The sequence below is a fragment of the Falco rusticolus genome, chromosome 2, assembly GCF_015220075.1.
Source record: "Falco rusticolus isolate bFalRus1 chromosome 2, bFalRus1.pri, whole genome shotgun sequence".
Taxonomy (NCBI): domain Eukaryota; kingdom Metazoa; phylum Chordata; class Aves; order Falconiformes; family Falconidae; genus Falco; species Falco rusticolus.
Window position 1 is genome coordinate 61,109,123 of NC_051188.1, and position 19,242 is coordinate 61,128,364.

General features: G+C 37.2%; 1 long non-coding RNA gene across 1 annotated transcript; it reads left to right on the forward strand.

Moving 5' to 3' along the window:
* The first annotated feature begins 4,052 nt into the window (after positions 1-4,052).
* On the forward strand, positions 4,053-18,459 carry LOC119143826. Its single transcript, XR_005102837.1, has 3 exons — positions 4,053-4,129; positions 7,568-7,829; positions 15,574-18,459. It is a non-coding gene; the product is annotated as an uncharacterized LOC119143826 (long non-coding RNA).
* The last annotated feature ends 783 nt before the right edge of the window (positions 18,460-19,242 follow it).

Genomic DNA, 19,242 nt, shown 5'->3' on the forward strand with positions numbered 1-19,242 from the left:
GTACTGAAACTCCTCCATTTTGGGTGCCCAGGTATGTGATGGGCCAGAGTTGGACACCCATTATTCCTATACAGTGTGCAGGGAGATCCAAGTGCCTTAGAACAACTGTGCTTATGTAGTAAGGTTTCCATCACTGGCATCTAGGAATTGGCAGCAGGAGGGAAGAGGGAGAATCATCATTTACGTGAAGGACCACCTTGGAGAATTTAAGTGGACTTGGGAGACTGGAAATTCTTTTCAATTTAGTTGTTTAGACATAGCCTCTGAGAGTTTGCATGGCTTTGTAGAGGGCTTCTAGGTCTATGAATTAGAAAATAGTGAGTACAGTGATATATTTAAAAACCTTTCTTCTCTATTGCCTGTTTCTGGGCTGTAGGTAGGCATCTCCATCAACTTGGGATCCAGAGTTCAGAAGCCACTGCTAAGGATGTTGTCCAGGTGTGACTGCTGAAAACAGCAGAAAAGAATTTATACCATGTTTTCTTAAGTTTATAGGTTTTTGATGACTTTTTGAATTGTAGCCAATGCGATAGGATTCCTTGAAGACTCCCTAAAGCAGTGACTGAGCAGCAGAACTTGCTGTCCTGTACCTGCTTTCACTTCCGGGATACAGATCCATCCTTCTTAGCTGTCTTTCTGATACTCTAAATTTCAAGATGTTTGCTGAAAAGTAGGCTGACAAGATTGAGGGTGCTTTTTCTTGCCCAGATTAGTTTAACTATCCTGACAGTTCAGTGGCAGCTCAATATGAAATTGCTTTTTTGTACCCAGGACTTTGCATTGGCCTACATTTTGCTTTAGATGTCTGCATCCTTACTTGGACCTCACTCCTAGTTTTGTCTATAAAGTGCAGTAAATTGGCCTACAGAAATACTGGAACTGGTTTCTCTGAAAGTTAAGTTAGTCTGGCTGGAGTATTTCCACAACACAATTATGCTAACTCTACTAATTTGGATAGTATATTTATAATTAGCTGTCTTTAGATGGAACTGAGCCATAAAGTGTAGAGCTATTCTGCTCTATCCAGAAATTTTGAGATCGGAAGCAACTGCAGTTCTACCTGGGCGACTAGAGCAATGCCAAAATTGCTATTATTATCTAAGTTCAAAATTTATTGCTTGCAAAGTATTTATTAGTTTGGTTCATAAACTGTCTGCCAGAATGGGCATAGACAATGGAAGTTTTTACTATTGTTTCTTTTTGTTCCAACAGTGAATAATAACCAAAGACATTGGATTTCAAGTTTTAATAATGGTTTGGGCTGCATTTTTAATTTAAAACCTTTATTTATAGGTAAAAAATGCTTCTGTGTCTCATAAAAGTAGTAGTAGTCATGAGCACCAGTTATACGAACTGATGTTTTCATTCAGTGCCAACTAGTTTTATCAATGTTATTTATACACTTATTTATACACTTATTTGCATTGCATTTGATGAAAAATGTAAGGTATTGCTTAAAAGTAACAGCAAGAGGGATGAAAGTATTTTAATTCCAATAGTAAACATTTTACTGGAAGAAAAGTGCACATGTATTAAAGCTAATTACTGCATTAGATGCAGATCTGTCAATTTTACTACTAGAAGGTAAAATTAGGAGACTCATATACTGTAATTTCTAATCTGCTGGTATTTTTCCACAAATTTGATTAACATTGACTGAATCAGACCTTGTTCTTCTAATCAGATTAGCATTGCAGGTATTTTTAAAATTTCCAATGGTAGGAGAGCTGGTGTCTACTTCTCATATTTTTTAAAATAATAAAATTGTATTATGAAAATAATAACTGAAAATAATAACTAATTACTTTATTAAAATCTTCATACAGCTACTGCTTAACAGTCCAGTCCCATAGGAATTTATTTAACAATATATAACCTTCACGTAAACGTGCTCCACAAAATGAATCTAATTAAAGCCAATGAAACTCCAGATCTGAGTGTTTTTGAAATTTTGTATGTACAAAACCTCCTGCCTAGAGGAAAATTGTCACACTGAATTGAAGAAATTATGGTTTCAACAAAAGAAACAAGTTCAACGTATGGAGTAAATGGAACATCTCCTAATTATCTTTTTTTGCTGAATGCCTAAGTAGGGCTTAATTCAGGCATATTAGTTTGAAACTGTTTATGTAATCTCCCTTTTTTCTCAGTATCATAATGCTCTTGTACACATAGATTTGTATGCCTCTGTCTCATCTGATGTGCTGATGAAGTTTAGCATCTCTTCCAGCACTTGTGGTGAGCATGGAGGGAACTAAGGTGGTTGGAGCCTGGTCTTTGTAAGGGAACAAAGAGCTGGGGGAGCTAGAAGGGAAGGTGGAGACTGTACCAGGTTGAATGAGTATATCAGCTGAAAGTTTTGAATGCACACAATAAATTTATTCTTTTTTCTCCCTCCCCACCCCCCTGCCCCTGTTGGCTGCTCGAACCAAAATAGAGAAAAAAAAAAAAAAATGAAGTCCACTGGAACAACCTTGCATTTCCCTGTCAGTTGCCTTTTTTAAAAAAAAGAAACCTGTTTGCTACATAGAAAGCTGTTTTGCGAACAAAAGGGAATTATATTAGAAGGTCATAACAGAACTGAGGAATGGAACTCAGAAAATGCCCCTTGCTGAAAAGCAGGACAGTTAATTGCCTATCCCACTATAAAATTCTGGTGTCTGAGGAAAGCTGGAAGAGCTACAAGTAGTGTTTTAATCTGTCTTCAAGCAGTGGATGCCAGCAAGGATAGAAGACAGCCAGCAGTACGTTTTTTGTTTTTAGACTTTCTTTTCTGACACCAGCTGGCACTGAAGCACTTGATGTGTTTAACAGGCAGGAAGGATAGCTATGAAATGGTTTAAAATAAGTTTGAGGAGTACTGAAATCTGTGTAAAAACTAAACATATGAAAGATGTTTCTATATTTGATAGGAACTGTAGATGAAAAGCCGAGCATTTGTGACTGTTGGGGTTGAATATTCTCAATTTTGAGAGGCTGAATCCTTGGTGATAGGCCAGATTTAACTGCAATCTGGATCAAAAATCTCTGGAAAATGTGCTGTTGAGATATCCAGAATTAACCCTTGGCAAAGTAAGTGCAGTTATATTCCTTATAGGTTTGGGGACATGATTATGACTTACAGGTGTGCTTTGCTTGTTTTTTGTTAATCATTGTTTACTGCCCTTGTACAAATATGAAGTTTATTAATTACATTTGTGGGTAAGATTTATCCTTCCTTTGTTTTGATGTCTTCAAATGGTGTGGAGAGACTGTGCAAATTCGCACATGGAGAAGGATCATTTTGTTTAACAGTTTTCTGGGACTTGAATACTTTGCTGTTACTCTGCACTATCTAGCCTTTCCATTTTGGAAAATGAGTATGAGAAGGTAGTTCTATAAATGTAAATAGAAATTGTCTCAAGTGGGTAGTCCATCTTTGATGTATTCTAGTCTGGATTTTAGATTTCATCTGGCGTTGAGGTTATTTGTGTCTCTAATACAGTTGTCTGCATATTTTGACCCTTGTACATATGCTAGATCTCTCAGCTGCTGATATGAGGGATAATTCAATTTTTCCTTTGATATGTACATTTGACTGCAAGTGTGGTAGAGACTTATAAGACTGAACTTGGAGATAGTTTGTTTGGCAGTAGCATATAGCATGCATACATACAAACTGAGGTTTACATTTGTGCCAAAATAAGACATGCCCGTGGTTCATATTGGAGGTAGTTCCAGATTTCCAGCCAAACCAACAGATTCATATCATCTTTTTCTGAAAATTCCATCATCAAGTGTAGAACTGTCTCTCCACTTTTTGGAAAAAAAGAACCACCACAAACGGCTTTGTTTTGTTGTTTCGTGGTTTATTTTTTTTAAAAAAAATACAAACACTATACATTTTTATGTAGTCTGTCACCATAATAAAGAGAATCACATGTAAAACTTGTCAGATAGACATGAAATGTGTAGAGATTTGATGGTGGGCTGGACTTAAAAGGCACTCCAGCAGATTTTGAGCAACACTGGCAGCTTAACAGAAAAGATTAATGTTTAACTTATTTTTTGTTTTGCAGTGGCTGGAAGCAGTATATGCAACATGCTAATTTGTATAGACAATGTGTATGAAAGAGCATCAGGTGCACAGGTAAGTAACCTTTTACTGTATATGGAGGGAAAGTTATTTGGCAGTGATGGGTAATTCTGTATTGTCAGTTCATCAGCAGGAGTTTTGAAATGTCATCCCACCTCTTATATTTCTCACAAAATTAAAAATAAGCATTCACAAACTAAGCAACAGCTGAGCAATTTTATGATTATGTAGAATAAACTATTAAAAAAGTTAATAAGGGCAATTAAGATAATCAGTCAGCAGAATTGACGAGCATTACTTTTCAAAAGGAAAAAATAGTGCTATATAGTAATAACAAATGCATTTTAAAAGTGCCTATGTTGATACTGAATTGTTTTTTTCTGATTCTTCTACTAAGTGTGACCTGATTTAAGTTGCAGAAAAGACATTCAGACAAAAGGCATATTTAAGGAATATATATTCCCCCCCATTACTTTAGGTATTAAGTAATAATAATACTTGGAACAAATAAGGGATTACCGTAACCTGTGCCCACAGATCTGTGGATATCATGGATTTTATGGGCTGATAAGCATATATCGTAAAAAAAAAAAAATAAAAAAAAATTCCTCACCCTTTGGACTATTGACTGGTGAATATGAGTGGTCAGGAAATTAACTGATAAATAATAGAGGAGGTTTTTTTTTTTTGTAAGCATCCTTAACTCATGTAGATTTTGACAGCTTCTGCTGTTTTTATATTAAACACCGAGTGCTTTTCTGATGTTATTGCCGAATGGCTTGTGATGTGTGAGAAAGGGGAAGATGGGATGTTTCAGCCTTTCTGCTTTAACTTCTGCCACATTTATTTGCAGTGTTTTATGAGACTGCAGCCATCTTAGTCCCCTTTGGTGGTGTCATGTAAAAATTTATACCTGGTTTAGGAAGAGGAGTGTTGAAGAGAGAGTATGTTTCAAGGGAGTTGAAATACTGTTCATTAACAGAGGGAAAGCAAGAGAATATGCTGAGCATAAAGCCATGAAAACAGGGAACTTGGCAAATGGTGTAAGGCCTCCGTATGAAGTTTTAAGTAATGGCATTTGGCACTATAGTTTTCAGAACTTCAGAGGAAACACTTACAAAAAGACAAAATTATCACTTTTTGACAAGGAAGGGAATTTGGACTTTGAATTAAGGGTGAACTAAAGGAGGATAATAGGTGTGAATTGAAACTAATTGGTGTTTCAGATCATTGAGCTGCTTGAAAATAACATGTGTGGTGAGAACTGTAGAAGTTAAGTCTCTCTTAAATGCCTAATTAAGCACAGTTCTGTTCTGCGGGGGAGAGAAAAAAATGTTATGTCACTTGCTGCTTTGTACTCAACTGACTGATTTAAATGGACATTCAGTCAAAAGATTTAGCTTCTGTGTGGTAAAGTTCTCCTGGTTGGGCTGATCTGGTCCAAGAAGGGGTGATGCCCTGAGGCATACTGCTACATGTAGGCATAAAGATGGGCACAGGTATGATCAAAATTGTCCAGAAAACATTGTGTAAGTCAGAAAAAGCAGGTAGATAGTGCAACTGATGAGCATTTTCAAGTGTGTGGTTAATGTGGGTGCAGAAGTCCTGTAGCTGGTTGTGTAAGTTAGCTCACACCCTGTGGCCTGAATTAAGCACACACACATGTGAGTTAGGATATGACAAAGATATTAAGAATTAATTTTTCACTGGAAAAATATCCATTAAAAAGCATGGAATAACCTCCCTTCTACTCCCTTGAAAAAGGGCTGACAGTTGATTAAACTCACATATAATAAATTGGACAATTTCACATGTAAGATCCTTTGCTTTCCAACAAACTATTGAGTTTACTGGCCGTAATCCAACAGAGAAAACAAAATGTGCAGAATAAACACTATCTTATAACAGGTGGATGTAATGCCTTATTATACACAAATGCTGTTTTGTGTTGTGTAACCTGGGGACAATTTAGCGGACAATTTTGTACTTAGAAAAATCATGGTTTATGCAGAAAAGGAGAGCGATGGATAATGAATTGTCTACATCTGAAAATACCACACTAGATCTGAAACACATGTCCTACCACATTGTCTTATGATTTCAAAAGTAGAGGAAGGAAGAGAGATTATTAAATTTAATTTCACTCCCTCATAACACTTTAAAACAGCTGTTTAAAACCAAAAACGTATCCCTTCTTTCTAGTGTTTATTCTTAAATACCTATGTTTTGTCACTCAAGAGCAAACATACAAACCGTGGCCCTTATTCATCATGCAACTAAGAAAAAAATATTGTAATTTTGTGCATGCAAACCTCAGTTTAACTGTAAAAACAAAATAAAATGCACACAAAACACAACTCTGCTGTGAGAAGCATGGGTTGTATGTGTGTACGTGTATGTGTGCAGGTGTGACTAGCTGGCTCCAGGGAAAGCTGATCCCTGAGGCTTCCCTTCCCCAGTAGTTTTTTACCCTCAATTCCACACAATCAGGGGCTGGTATTTTCAAGGAAATACAGGTTAACTGAGGCGTGAGTTATACATTTAAGAAGCCAGGAGTCATCTGGTGGATTTTTTCAAGACCAAAGCGTACAGAGTTATTTCTTACACAGTTTAGGTGGTTGTGAACAAAAGGGAAAATTATTCAAGTTTTCTAGCTGCTGACATTTTGTGCAAATGAGTCAGTCGTCTTCACATTCCTACAAAACAGGAAAGGCAGAATTACATGAACACTCAGGTAAGAGTATGGAGTCCAACAGACTTGGCTGAAGTACTAGAGCCTACATCACTGTATCACCAATAGATTACTGCAGTTCTGTTTCCAAGTTTGAGATGTAAAGGAAGAGGAAAGAACTGGTTTCCCATGCAACATGTTTTGCTGATTTTAGCCAGTTTCATAATAATCAGCAGTAGCACTTTTTCTTCTAAGTATATGTATAAATAGTTATTTGTTCTCACAATTGTCACAACAATCTGGATCTTACTCTCAGACTTAAAAAAAAGTAATCACTGAAGACAAGGAAACAAGAGTCAGTCAAATATTCAAATAAATCAAATAAATCAAAGGGTTCATTTCCTCTGTGAAATCAGCCTCAAAATGGCATTAGATCTCATCTGGGCAGTCCTTACTGCCAGTGTAGGTCTAGTCACTAGACACTTGTTTGCTTGCTCATTTTCTGTGAAGCTGGTTTCTCTGGAACATTGTTGCCAGAGGAGAGAGAATTAAAAGCAAAAAAAAAAGAAAAAGAAAAAAAAGTAGCTTTCCATTGTTAATGCAGCTGGTTTTTTAAGTTAACTTCAGCTTCATTCCATTATTTTCACTGAACGTTTTGCTCTGCGTATATTCAGGTGGAAAAGTTTATAGTTTATTTGTTTAAATATATACTTAAAATTTATGGTTATCTTCTCAAGTGTTGCATTATATAAGTGTTATCCAGAACTTTCTACTCAGGCAAGTGCAAAATAGCTGCTCTTTTGTTCTCTGTGGCATTACAGAAAAGAAAGATGAAGGGAATGGATGAGACAAGGGAGCCATGCTCGGCCCAAGCCCTTAACGCTCATCAGAAGATCTGGCAAAGGTGTCCATGGTTATGTTCTCCTTTACAGGAGAGAGACCTGGGCTATACTTCTCAGAAGCAGAGGTTTCCCCACTGCTGTCTCCTGCAATGGCACAACTGTCACCTGCTCCAGTGATGACTAGCTGTCACAACTGAACCTGCTGATTGGAGTGGGACTGGTCATGGAGAAGACACTCTTTGTAAGTATGGCTGATAGCAACGGACATGAAATATCAAAGATCTTAGCCTTTGATACCAGATCAGCCTAATCCTCTTTGGTTGGTCAAGTCTCATGGAAATGTAACACAATGGGTGATGATGATACTGAAAGTCTCAGAGTGTTCTTTGTTTGGAGTGCTGTTCTGAAACCCCACGGAGAAGTATCTTTTTTCCTGCCTCGTGCATGTGAATTATCTCCATGAGTGGAGTTTCAAACAAAAACAAGCATTTAAAAGCTTTTTTTCTCAGCGAATGCTTTCCAAAATGTGACATCTCCTGTGTGTATATCCATGTGAATGGAATGGGATTTTAGGAATCCAAATTCCACTTTGCTTTAATGCTCATATAATAATCACAAGAGCTTTACTTTTTAAACATTTGCTTAAATTCAAATATTAGATATTAGTGAGGTTTTAATCTGAAGAAAGTGTAAGATTGGTTCTACTTTAATTTTACTCCAACCTTGTGTTCACCTTGCAACTATCACATAGGGAAGCCTGAAACATTATTAGTAGCTATAATTTGTGATGAACTTATCTCTGAAGAATATTGCATGAAGCCCAAAATGTGACTTCCTATTGTCCACAAGACAAAGAGTTATACCCATTCACTGGGCAAGAGATGGAGATGGCTATTAAATAGCAATGCTTCAAGGTTTTATAAAGCTACTGTAAATGATTCAAAGCAGCTAAAATTTTTAATGTTTATAAAATTTGTTCAGGACTTTAAAATGGGAAGTGCAATTTAATTAATGGTATGCTAATACAAATTAGCAGTTTTCAACCATTCTTCCTGAAAAATGAGATATTCTTTAAAAAGTGACTGAATTCTCCAGCACCCGCCACCTCTGAGACATTTTAGGTTATTGTCAAAAGATGACCAGAATATAGAGCCACTAAATATTTCATCTTAATGATAATGTATGCTGCAAAAGGTTTGAACTTTATATCGAGCTTTGAATTGACTTTTGATAAAAGACTTTTTTTTTCTTTTTTTTTTCTTTCCTTCTGCACATTAACTTTGTGCCAGGAGCAGGGGTCAAAGCTAGCATTTAGATTCAGACTTTTCTCTATTTATTGCTAGTAAAACGGGTATATCAAGGGATTTATTTATTTTTATTGCAATTTTTAAAACTTGCCTGGATCAAGTTCAACTAATTAGATGTGTTTTTAAAGAGATGGATGGGATAAATGTCAAAAGTGTTGTGAGTCAGTTATTTAAGTGAAGTATGTCCTATTCCACTGAAGTCAAAGGTAATTTTACCATCCCTAACACTTTGAAAGTTTTGTGCTGTACTCAGCTGTGTACCCGGCTGTGTCCTACCCAGCTACATGCATTTGTTAGAGAATTGGCATTAAACACTGGTGATGTTAAAACCAAATGTCCATCATAGTCAGATAGGCTGTAGTTCAAGACATTTCAAAATGTGTTTCTTAATTTTCGTGGTTGACTACAACACAAAACCAGGTATGTCCTGCAGTCTAGAGTTGTTCATCATTTTTAAAAGGAATTTCAGAAAAAATTTGTTCAAACTTAACATGGACAAATCTCACAAAGTTCTTTTTGAAGAGCATTTTACAGTCATAGTCCCATTGTCCAAAGTTGCTTCTGTATATGAAGCAGCAATTAATTTATGTACACTTGGAACAAAAAAAAGGAGGTAATCTGTAGGTGTTCTTCCTGATATATTGCTTTTTTCCCCTTCATGTTTATTGTATGCTTTCTTCTATTGAATTTAAGTCTTACAAATACACAAAGTGCTATGCATGCCTTAATTCTTTTTTCAGTTTATAAACTTTTTTAGGAAGGTCCTCATTAATCTTCCAACATAGCAATAATAATTTACAACTCATAGAGTTCTCACTTTTGGAACAATTTCCAGGGAAATGACCATGATCTCTACTCTTTTCAGATAAAGGTATTTGCCCTTAAACATTGTTTTAGGGAATAAGGATCTGCATTTGCCCCAGATAAGATGGTTAATTATGAGTGTTCTAAAAAATAATTGATTTCAGGCATTTACCTCGTGACTGATTTATAACTTAGCAGAATGGAAAACATATTTATTGTATTATTGCAAGATCTAAGTGTCAGTAATTATTTTTTCCCTCCTTGAACTGACTGTTTGAGATCTTAGACCGGTCGTGTTTGAAACAGAGAAATTAGTTCAGAGATTGAAAAAAACAGCAATCCAACCATTTGTATGCTCCATGTGATACCTACACCATTTCAGAAACTAAAATGTGCATTACTGCTACTTCCTTCAGTTACTCTCATCGGTTTTACACCAGCAAAATAAGATGAGATGGTTCTAGGGCTTTTTGAGCCTTAATTACAGAAATGCAAACCATGATGCAGTTACTTATACACAAGCATCAATGAAAGGAAAATGCATTCAGCAACTCATAGGCTTGAGCCTTGTGAAACAAATAAAGTGGGCTTTAATCCCACTTTCATTAAAGCTACTGTCAAAGAAACATTTTTGTATGGAGTGGTACAGGATGGCACAGAAGGAGGAGGTTTGGGACTGAAGGGTGATGCCAAGGTCTGTGAGAGGTAAACAGGAAGTCTCAGTCATGGAAAAAGAGAAGAAATGGGAGGGGAAAAAAAAAGGAAAGCACAAAATGCTGTTTGCTTTGCAATACTTAACTGAATGAAGCTTGGAAGCTACAATTTTACTTGATCAAGGCAGAAAAAAAGGAATGAAGAGGATGTCAAAACACATAAGCTTCAGCAGATCAGTGGATGTGCAGCTGCTGCAATTAAGCTCTTTAAAGGGCATGTGTTAAGTTGTAAAAGTTTGAAGTCAGAAATATTTATTTTGCACAGTTATTCATTGTGCTGGGCAGCGAACACATATAGCACTATGCAAACAAGTGCATTTTTTCTTTTTGCCCCAAACATTGACAGGAGTGCTGCGGGTGGTGAATTCCTTCATTGCCTGGGGTCTGTGGGAACAGGGAGTGAGGGCCCTGCCTGTTCTATGAGCAGTAGAAATGGAGTATTCCCTTGCTGTCACCAGCACAGTGACAAAGACTGAGTTCTTTTCCACATGCCTTAAGAGAAGACATTTCTTAGCCCTCCTTTCTGTTTGCGCTATATACTGTATCCAATTGCAGAGCAAAGTATGGTGCTGTAATAACATTCATCATAGTATATTAGTTGAGTATACACATATTACATTCAAATTACCTTAATAACTTTAATCAAGTCTGTAATTAATGTAAAGCATTAAAGAATGCATTTAAAGCATTACTGCATGGTTTTTGTTCAAGTGAAAGTAGTAGAAAGGAGACGGAAGAGGAAGGCAGTATCAAGGTTAAATTCAAAGCTTCACTAAATGAACAACTCCTGCTTCCAGATATTCCTCAGATGTTTCATTGTAACTGTTGACAGTAGTCCCATTGCTTTTCTCGGGGTCATTTGTGAATTTGAAAGTACAGCAATGAAGCATAAAGTATCAGGATAAAAAATGGAGGAGGAAAAAATGGTGACCCTTTATTTCAGCCCTCTGGCAAATACACATTTGCTGTTGGATGTACTCAGCACAGCACGAAAGCCCCTTATGAGAACTTTGTGCAAGGAAATGCACCGTGTCTGTCACTAGAAGAAAAAAAGAAACATGTCATCACTCCAAGTGGTATTGATTAAAACAATAAGGATTTCCTGGTGCCAACAGTTGAAACAACTGTGTGAAAAGCAGTGAAGAGGTATTACCGTATTGTTGCAGCTTTCTCAGGAAAATTCCAAATAAACTGAAGGATTCCTGTCAATATTTGTTTAAGGAAACATGTTGCTGCCTGATTCGGAGGCACTTCACACACATGCGTGCACACACACGGCCCCCTGCATGCAGAATTCTTGAGAAACTTTATTACAACCACACAAAAAAAGGACACACTCAGAGTTTGGTGCACTCTTTCTCATGCTAATATTTACAACATCGATCTTTTATTGTCGGTATTTGATCTACATTTCTCCCAGCTCCAGTCAATGGAAAGCACAGCTGCTGAAACCCCATATTGTGCAGGCAGCATGCCTTTGTGTTCTGCAGCTGGGGAGTTCTCATGTCCACAATAGCAACTATGAGCACACTAAATTAGGAAAGATTATTGTTTCATTTATTGACTACACAAGTTTAAAACAGCAAGTATATAGTTTGTTTCATGTTTTATTTGTTAAGGTCATTTTCACCAAAAGCTGAGCACATGGACACAACTATAGGGCAGCTGTACTTCCAGCCACCCCAGTAGGAAGAAAATTACAAACATTATTGAAATGAAATTGGACGGTTGGTTGCTTTCATGTGGCACAGCCTCCCACCTGCCTTCTCCCAGCCATCCATTTGTGAAGACTTGCTGCAGGTTTTTTTTTGTCTTTTTTTGCATCCAAGTTCCTTCCTGATAAAGTGTTTATCTTACTGTACAATTCATTTTAAGTGAAGCTGGTTTTACGGTGGAAGGGAAGACAAGTGAGTTCAATTTTTGAGCTCAGTTCTCTGAATGTTTCTTTCATGGAATGGTCTATAGAAAAAGGAAGGCAGCAATTTTAGCTGGAAGCAAATACCACTTCGGAGTAACAAAAAAAGGGAGGGGAGAAAAGGGAGAAAAATCTATTTAACGCTTTAGGATATAATGGTATTCAAATAATATATTTTTCTGCCATTTATTCAGTTGTGAAGGAGCTCAGTGAATAATAATAGCTGCTGTCAAAGATATTTATATTTAAGAGGGTCTTTATGTAAAATCATTTTTTTTATCAGGAGTGATTTTTCTCCAGGAGAAGTCTGCCATCTCCTAGCAACCGATATGGCTATCTTTTTTAACAGACGCTGCAATAACAATGGGTGCCTAACCTTTATATGGAAGCATTTGCACATGTACAATCAGACCGCTTACGAAATCAGACCAAGTTGTTAAAGTGCTCCAAGGGAGACACTGGTTACCACTTTATCTACTATGCATCTCATCTACCCAAGATTTTATAATGGCAGCCATTTTAGCTGTAGCCGAGTACCTCCCAACGTGCTCCAAAACTAAATCTGCAAATGACCCACACCTTAACTTTCTTCTTTCAGAGGAAACGAGGGGGGTCATTTCACTGTTTTGGTTTTATTTCCTTCTCTTTCTTTCTGATTGGGTCGCTCCACTTGCAGAGCCCGAGCTTCACTTAAATTTGCTAGGTAAAGAATTCTTTTGATTTAGAAGTGTAAACAGTGGAGCACAAAGACCTGTATCTGCAAATGGATAATGAATTTTAAAGGTACATGACCGTAAATTAAGTACTTCTGAGTAAGGGTAGGCTCTTCTACTTTCTCCACTTGGCCATTTTTGGACCATGCAGATTCAGAAGATTTGGACAAGAGGAAAATTGCTTAACTGTAGCATGCCCAGGCTCATTTCAGTGATTCATACCTCCATTCCTGAAGACTGGTTTGGATCATGAACACTACATAATGCCAGGAATAAGCTCTGTGAAAAACAAGTAGCCATGCAAAAATGCATGTGTGTGGTACCCCAGGAAATGCGAGATCTAGCTTCCAGGAGCTCAGAGCTCTCCAGCTACTGTCCAAAGCTGTTCTATAACATGTGTCAGTAAGGGGCCTTCCACATTTCTGATGCTTTGCAGAAACAGAAACAACTGTTGTCTTGGAAAGACGGAGCAGCAGACCGAATGAAGCTTCAGGATGTGTACCTGATACATGGCCTCTGTTCCTGCTCCTAAGGCTGTTAATAACTTCTTAATATCTTGAACCATCCTTGAATAAAATACAGGAACAGTGTTGGCAGCAGGCATGTTGCTGGTGATAGAAGCAAACAAAACAAGAAGCCATGTCATTCACATCAACAGCATGACTGAACCAATAATTTCTTATCTATATACCACAAGTAAACCAGATCCAAATCAGAAAGAAAATTAGGAACAACTACAAATAAATAAAACAAAACTTTCCCATGAAAGCTCTTCTATCAATTAAGTACAGCTACACATCAAACTCCAACACCCACGCCTCCAAATCTGTAGCTCAAGCCCCTATTTAGTAAATTCATAGGACGCTATGGCAAATCGCCTAGGTGTGATGACAAACAGACCCTTCAATAAGCTTCAGCATCTTTCTCTGATCCCAGTTTATCCTCCTCCATTCTGCTATTAATTCCATTCAGAGTGATGCTTAATATTAATAGCCTGAAAACAAGTTCTTTTTTGTTAGTGGTTGACCCAAAATTTGGTTGAAAAGAAAATCATCTTATATATGCATTTTTTTTGTCAAAATGTTTGAAAGCTGCGGATGAAAATGGAAGTCACCCACTGTGAAAGAGATTTTGCTTTCTTGTATTATTAACAGTCTGTTTTTTCTAGCTGAAAACTGAAATTTTTATGATCAATTTGCTTTTTATTCCCTTTGCCCGTTCGCCAATTTTAGTGAATTCTTGTCTATCCATTTGGATATTCTTTGTTTAGTGGTTGAGCATTTTTCAAAGACACTTTCTAGATCCTTCCATTAAGACAGAGTATAGAACTTCTCTTTTTTTTTATATCTGTCTTCATTTCCAATTTGATTTAGCGTGGTCTCTGCTTTTGCCACAACAGTTAATGTTTTCCATTGCTGATGCTCTTTTTTTCATTTTCACAGATAAATGAGATTATTGTGTTTGTTTTTCTACAACTTTGGGATCACTATTTAGATGTTTCCCTATAACTTTATATATATATAAATACATATATAAAATCATATGTAGATAGCTTTCATCAGAGAGACTAGATGCTAGGTCAGTGGAGGGCCTTGAGGATGTATCAATACACACAGGTTTTGGACCCAGCAGTTCTTACTTTTGAAGTACATTTTCATTTTAGAAGTTTTTACATATATCCTTGATGGAGAGAATATGTGTCCCAGAGAAAAAATTAAAAAAAAAACCAAACCCAAAACCAAACAAACTGCAAAATCTCGATGTCAGGGAAGTAAATAGTAGCCAGCATTCCCTGAGAGTCTAATGCATGTCATTTGAGTGCTTAACCACAAATCTTTAGTTTAGTCCTACTAAGAGAATTCATTAATGTTAGATGAACTACATTCACTGCATGAGTTATAGAATAATAAAACTAGTGAATAATTTGCAGTGGATAATTTACTTCTAAAGTGCATTTGACAAATTTAGCTTCTTTTTCTGTTTGTGGAATACCAGCCAGTGCTGACAGGCCGCTGTTTGTTAAGGACATGAGATAAGAAAGAATGTCCTGGGTAACAGCTCTCTGCTGCTGCTGGCAGCCATGTCGTATTTTGAGAAATGTATCCAGTTTGATCTTAAAAGCAGTTAGGTTGCTGTTTTACTTCTCTGGCAATTAGAAACCTTATTCTAATTTTCCAGTCTGATCTGAAGATTACTTTTTTTTGGATGATACTTGGATGAACTTCAGTTTTCCAGCTTTACTAGCTCTTTGTCTTCCGTAGTGTATGCTTGTTTCTCAGCATCTGGTTTGCTAAAGTAAGCAAGCCTCATCTAAATCTTCTTTCGATTCCCTGGACTATCCTGGGAACTCTTTTTGCCGCCTATTCAGATTTCTTACTGGTATTATCATTTGACTTAATTCAGCTGTTTTTTCTGACTTCAGAGACCAATCATGAACAGTTGGTAAGTATTTAATAATCAAAATTTACTGTTGATTTGTCTCAAATATTGTTTTTATTCATAATCTTTCTCTAAGCCTTTCTTCTTATTGAAGCTTACCTAAAATCTATTGATTTTTACCGTATTCAGTGGGCTGAATCCAACTCATAATAAAAGGATAGAAAATGTCCCATTGTTTTCTCTTTTGAAGATACAATACTTGCAGAATTACCAGGTGAGTAAAATCAGGTAATTTTAGAACCATTTAAAGATTTTTTTCTGAGTCATACATGACTTACCTAGGGTTATTGCTCTAGAAATCGTCCTGTTTTATTACAGATCTATAATGGGTGATGATTCAAAATATATACAGTCTACCCTCTGTGTCTAGCCTATTAAACCTTTGTTTCAATCCTCCTGCATGTTCTTGTAACCTGCTCTAAAATTGCTATGCAGCAATAGCTGGATGATTTATTCCTGACTGATTTCGATAGATTCTGGTTTTGCTTATAAAATTAACTTCTTTGCCCTGTTACTTGCATGTGTAACTCTATAATTAGCTGTTTCCTTTTCAGACATCCCAAGAGTCTACTTGATTTCAAGCCGAGTGAGTGCAGCACCTTGCAATAAATGAGGAAAGAGCTGCAACGAGGAGATGTGATTTCTAGTGGTGATCTTGTCATCGGTAGATCACAGACTGAGGCGTGGTTTGCATTTGGCATTTAGGGCCACAGGGCAGAAGGTTGTGGTGCTGATCTGCAAACATGTGAAGTAAAGACCTAGCAGACAGAATGAGGCAGAAAGCAGTTGCGCATGATTCTCTTGCTGTGCAACACTTCTTGAATCTCTGCCTTGCTACTGGTGTTGTCCTTGCTCTTTCTCTAGCTGTTTGCTATAGTTGCTTGCTGAACCAAGTTACATATTTATCAACAAGGCAAAGGTGAGAAGATAATTAGCTCGCTTTTTCCTGTGTAATCCAACAAGGTACCATATATTACCAGTGATCAAGAAAGGTTTTAATGAAGGGAAGACACAATTTTGAGGTAACTATTGCGCCAGTAAATGCTGAAGGTTACACTCTCCAGGTGAGAAAATTATACCTTTTACCTGCTGAAAGCAAAAGGAGAGCTGATCCACCTTTCGTGGGGGGCTTGGGAAAAATTGCTGCGCTGGAGCGTGCCTCCGTCGTTGGCCAGTGTACTGAGAGCTCCCCCTCCTGTTTCATTCTACATTTAAGTGCTTGCAGATCTCGAACCAATAAATCACAAATTTCTGATGTCTTCCATTTTTTTCTGCGGTATGTTATACCAGCACAGAGAACAGTTTTCAGAGCCAGTGAAGTAAATTTTCAGAAGCTTAAGTTATAAGCCTAACCTAAGAGGTTGAGGAGCTGGGGATACTATCCAAATCTTTCAGGTACTATCCCACATGCAACCACATTTTTCCCCTGTTTGACTTTGGGTTTATGACATTAACTTTCCTTTTTCTGTTTTCTGACTGTAAGATCTGGACCATAAAATGTCCTCCTCTAGAGAGTTTCACAAAAATGTTGGCAATTTTATTTTTAAAATTTCCCATGAATTTTCAGATGCAAAAGAGAGAAGAATAATTTTTTTCTTGGACAACCAGATTTAAGAAATTTCTCCAGTTCACATTCAAGAAAGAGCACCATGGAACCCCATGGAAAGGTAATCAGAGGGTACTGAGGAACCCCAAGCTCTAACTATGAGGGGAAAGGACATTAAAAGGGATTGGATCCATGCTTTTGGAAATCTTCAGTTGTTAACACGTCCACAGTATGGAAACTGAATGACATCTTGTAATGGTACAGAATGGTAATGTTATCTGGTAATGATACAGAATGACACATATTTTGGGGAAAACTACTCAATCTGGAAAAAAAGAAACCAATTAAATGTATCCACAGCCACCTAAGACAGAGATGGTCTTTGCTGAAGACTTTATTTAAAGAAAGAGCAATAATATTTTTCATGAGACTTGATATTGATCTCATATAGGCTCATAATTCAGAACATGGAGAACCATGGATGGTGGTGTACATTCTCTGTAATGACTTGATTTCACTGGATACCTCACAACTTCAAGGAGCCTCAAAGGTTGCTAAAGGAGAATTCCTAGCAATCATATCAGTAAATTTTCATTTCCTTCAAACGAAAGAGGATAAGAGGATAGAAGATTCTGGAAATAACCTGCTGGTAAAGCAAAGTGATGAAAGAAACAGATGTTTGCTTTTGTGGAACATTGTTCACTTTTCTGTGAGAAATTAAGGTTACACAGTTTGAATGTCAATAGGAGGAAAATCAGGATTAAGTGTCTGCAGACGTATGTAACATTCACATTACGTGTGGTAAGACAACATAAGAATTTACAAAAATTCAAAGCAATGCTTTGTACCAACAGAGAAGAATCTTACCTCTCTGTGTGAGGTACAAAAAGACATCAGAAAATAAAAAAAAATAGTTGCTAAAAGGTACCAGAACTTATGAGTTTTATTTGTACAGACAAAATAAAGCTCTGACTATTAGTTAATGCAACAGTTAGACATTGTCCTTTAAAGCTAAAAGTTAGGTTGCTATCAAAAAAAGTTCTCTACTGTTTGATACATTTCACCATTTCTCCTTTTTTCCCTTTTGTGTTTTACTTACTTGTGTCCCTTTACCTTTTCCTTTTGCTCATAAAGATCCTTATTCTGCCTCCTTTTCACTGCTTTCCTGCTCTTCTACATCCTCCCTCCAGGTTTGTCTTCAGCGTCAAATACTTCTAGTCTGTTTTCTCACGGTAAACACATTTATTGAAAGAAAATGGAATTGAGGCAAGAGGAAAGAGGCATAATTTTCCTTCTATCTGTAAGATATTGAAAAAAGTGCATGAGAACAAATTTCCAAGAAATATAACCAGAGGTAATGATGTTCTGGATTGACTGATGCTTTATTTTTTTCCTGGTTTTGGCTGGGACAGAATTAATTTTCTTCATTGTAGCTGGTGCAGTGCTGTGTTTTGGATTTGGTGTGAGAACAATGCTGACAGCACACTGATGGGTTTGGTTGTTACTGTTGCTGGGTGATGTTTATACCAAGTCACAGACTTTTCAGTTTCTCAGCCCTGCCAGCCAGAGGGCTGGAGGGGCATGGGACATGGGGAGGAGACACAGCCAGGGCAGCTGACCTGAACTAGCCAAAGGGATATTCCATACAATATGGCATCATGCTGAGTATATATAAGCTGGGGGAAGAAGGAGGAGGTGGGGACGTTCGTCATTATGGCATTTGTCTTCCTGAGTAACCGTTACACGTGATGGAGCCTGGCTTTCCTGGGGATGGCTGAACACCCGCCTGCTGATGGGAAGTGGCAAATGAATTCCTTGTTTTGTTTTGGTTGTATTCATGGGTTTTGCTTTCCCTATTAAACTGTCTTTATCTCAGCCCACGAGTTTTCTCACTTTTACTCTCTCTATTCTCTCCCACATCCCACTGTGGGGGGAGTGAGGGAGCGGCTGCCAGGGGCTCAGTCGCTGGCTGGGGTTAAACCATGACGATTTTTCAAGTGTCCTTGCAATCCTTTTTTTCCCTGATTAAGTTCTTCTGGAAAACTACTTAATCAGTTGCTCATTGTGGGTGAAAAGACAAGCTTTTTTTGCTTGAAATCTTTAAAAATAAAAATCATTACTTAGGTTTTTAGACATACGTGTACATTTTAAAGAAACTGGTATGAACAAGAGTACATCCCATTTGAGGTATGGCTTTCCCTATTGTTATTTGCTTAT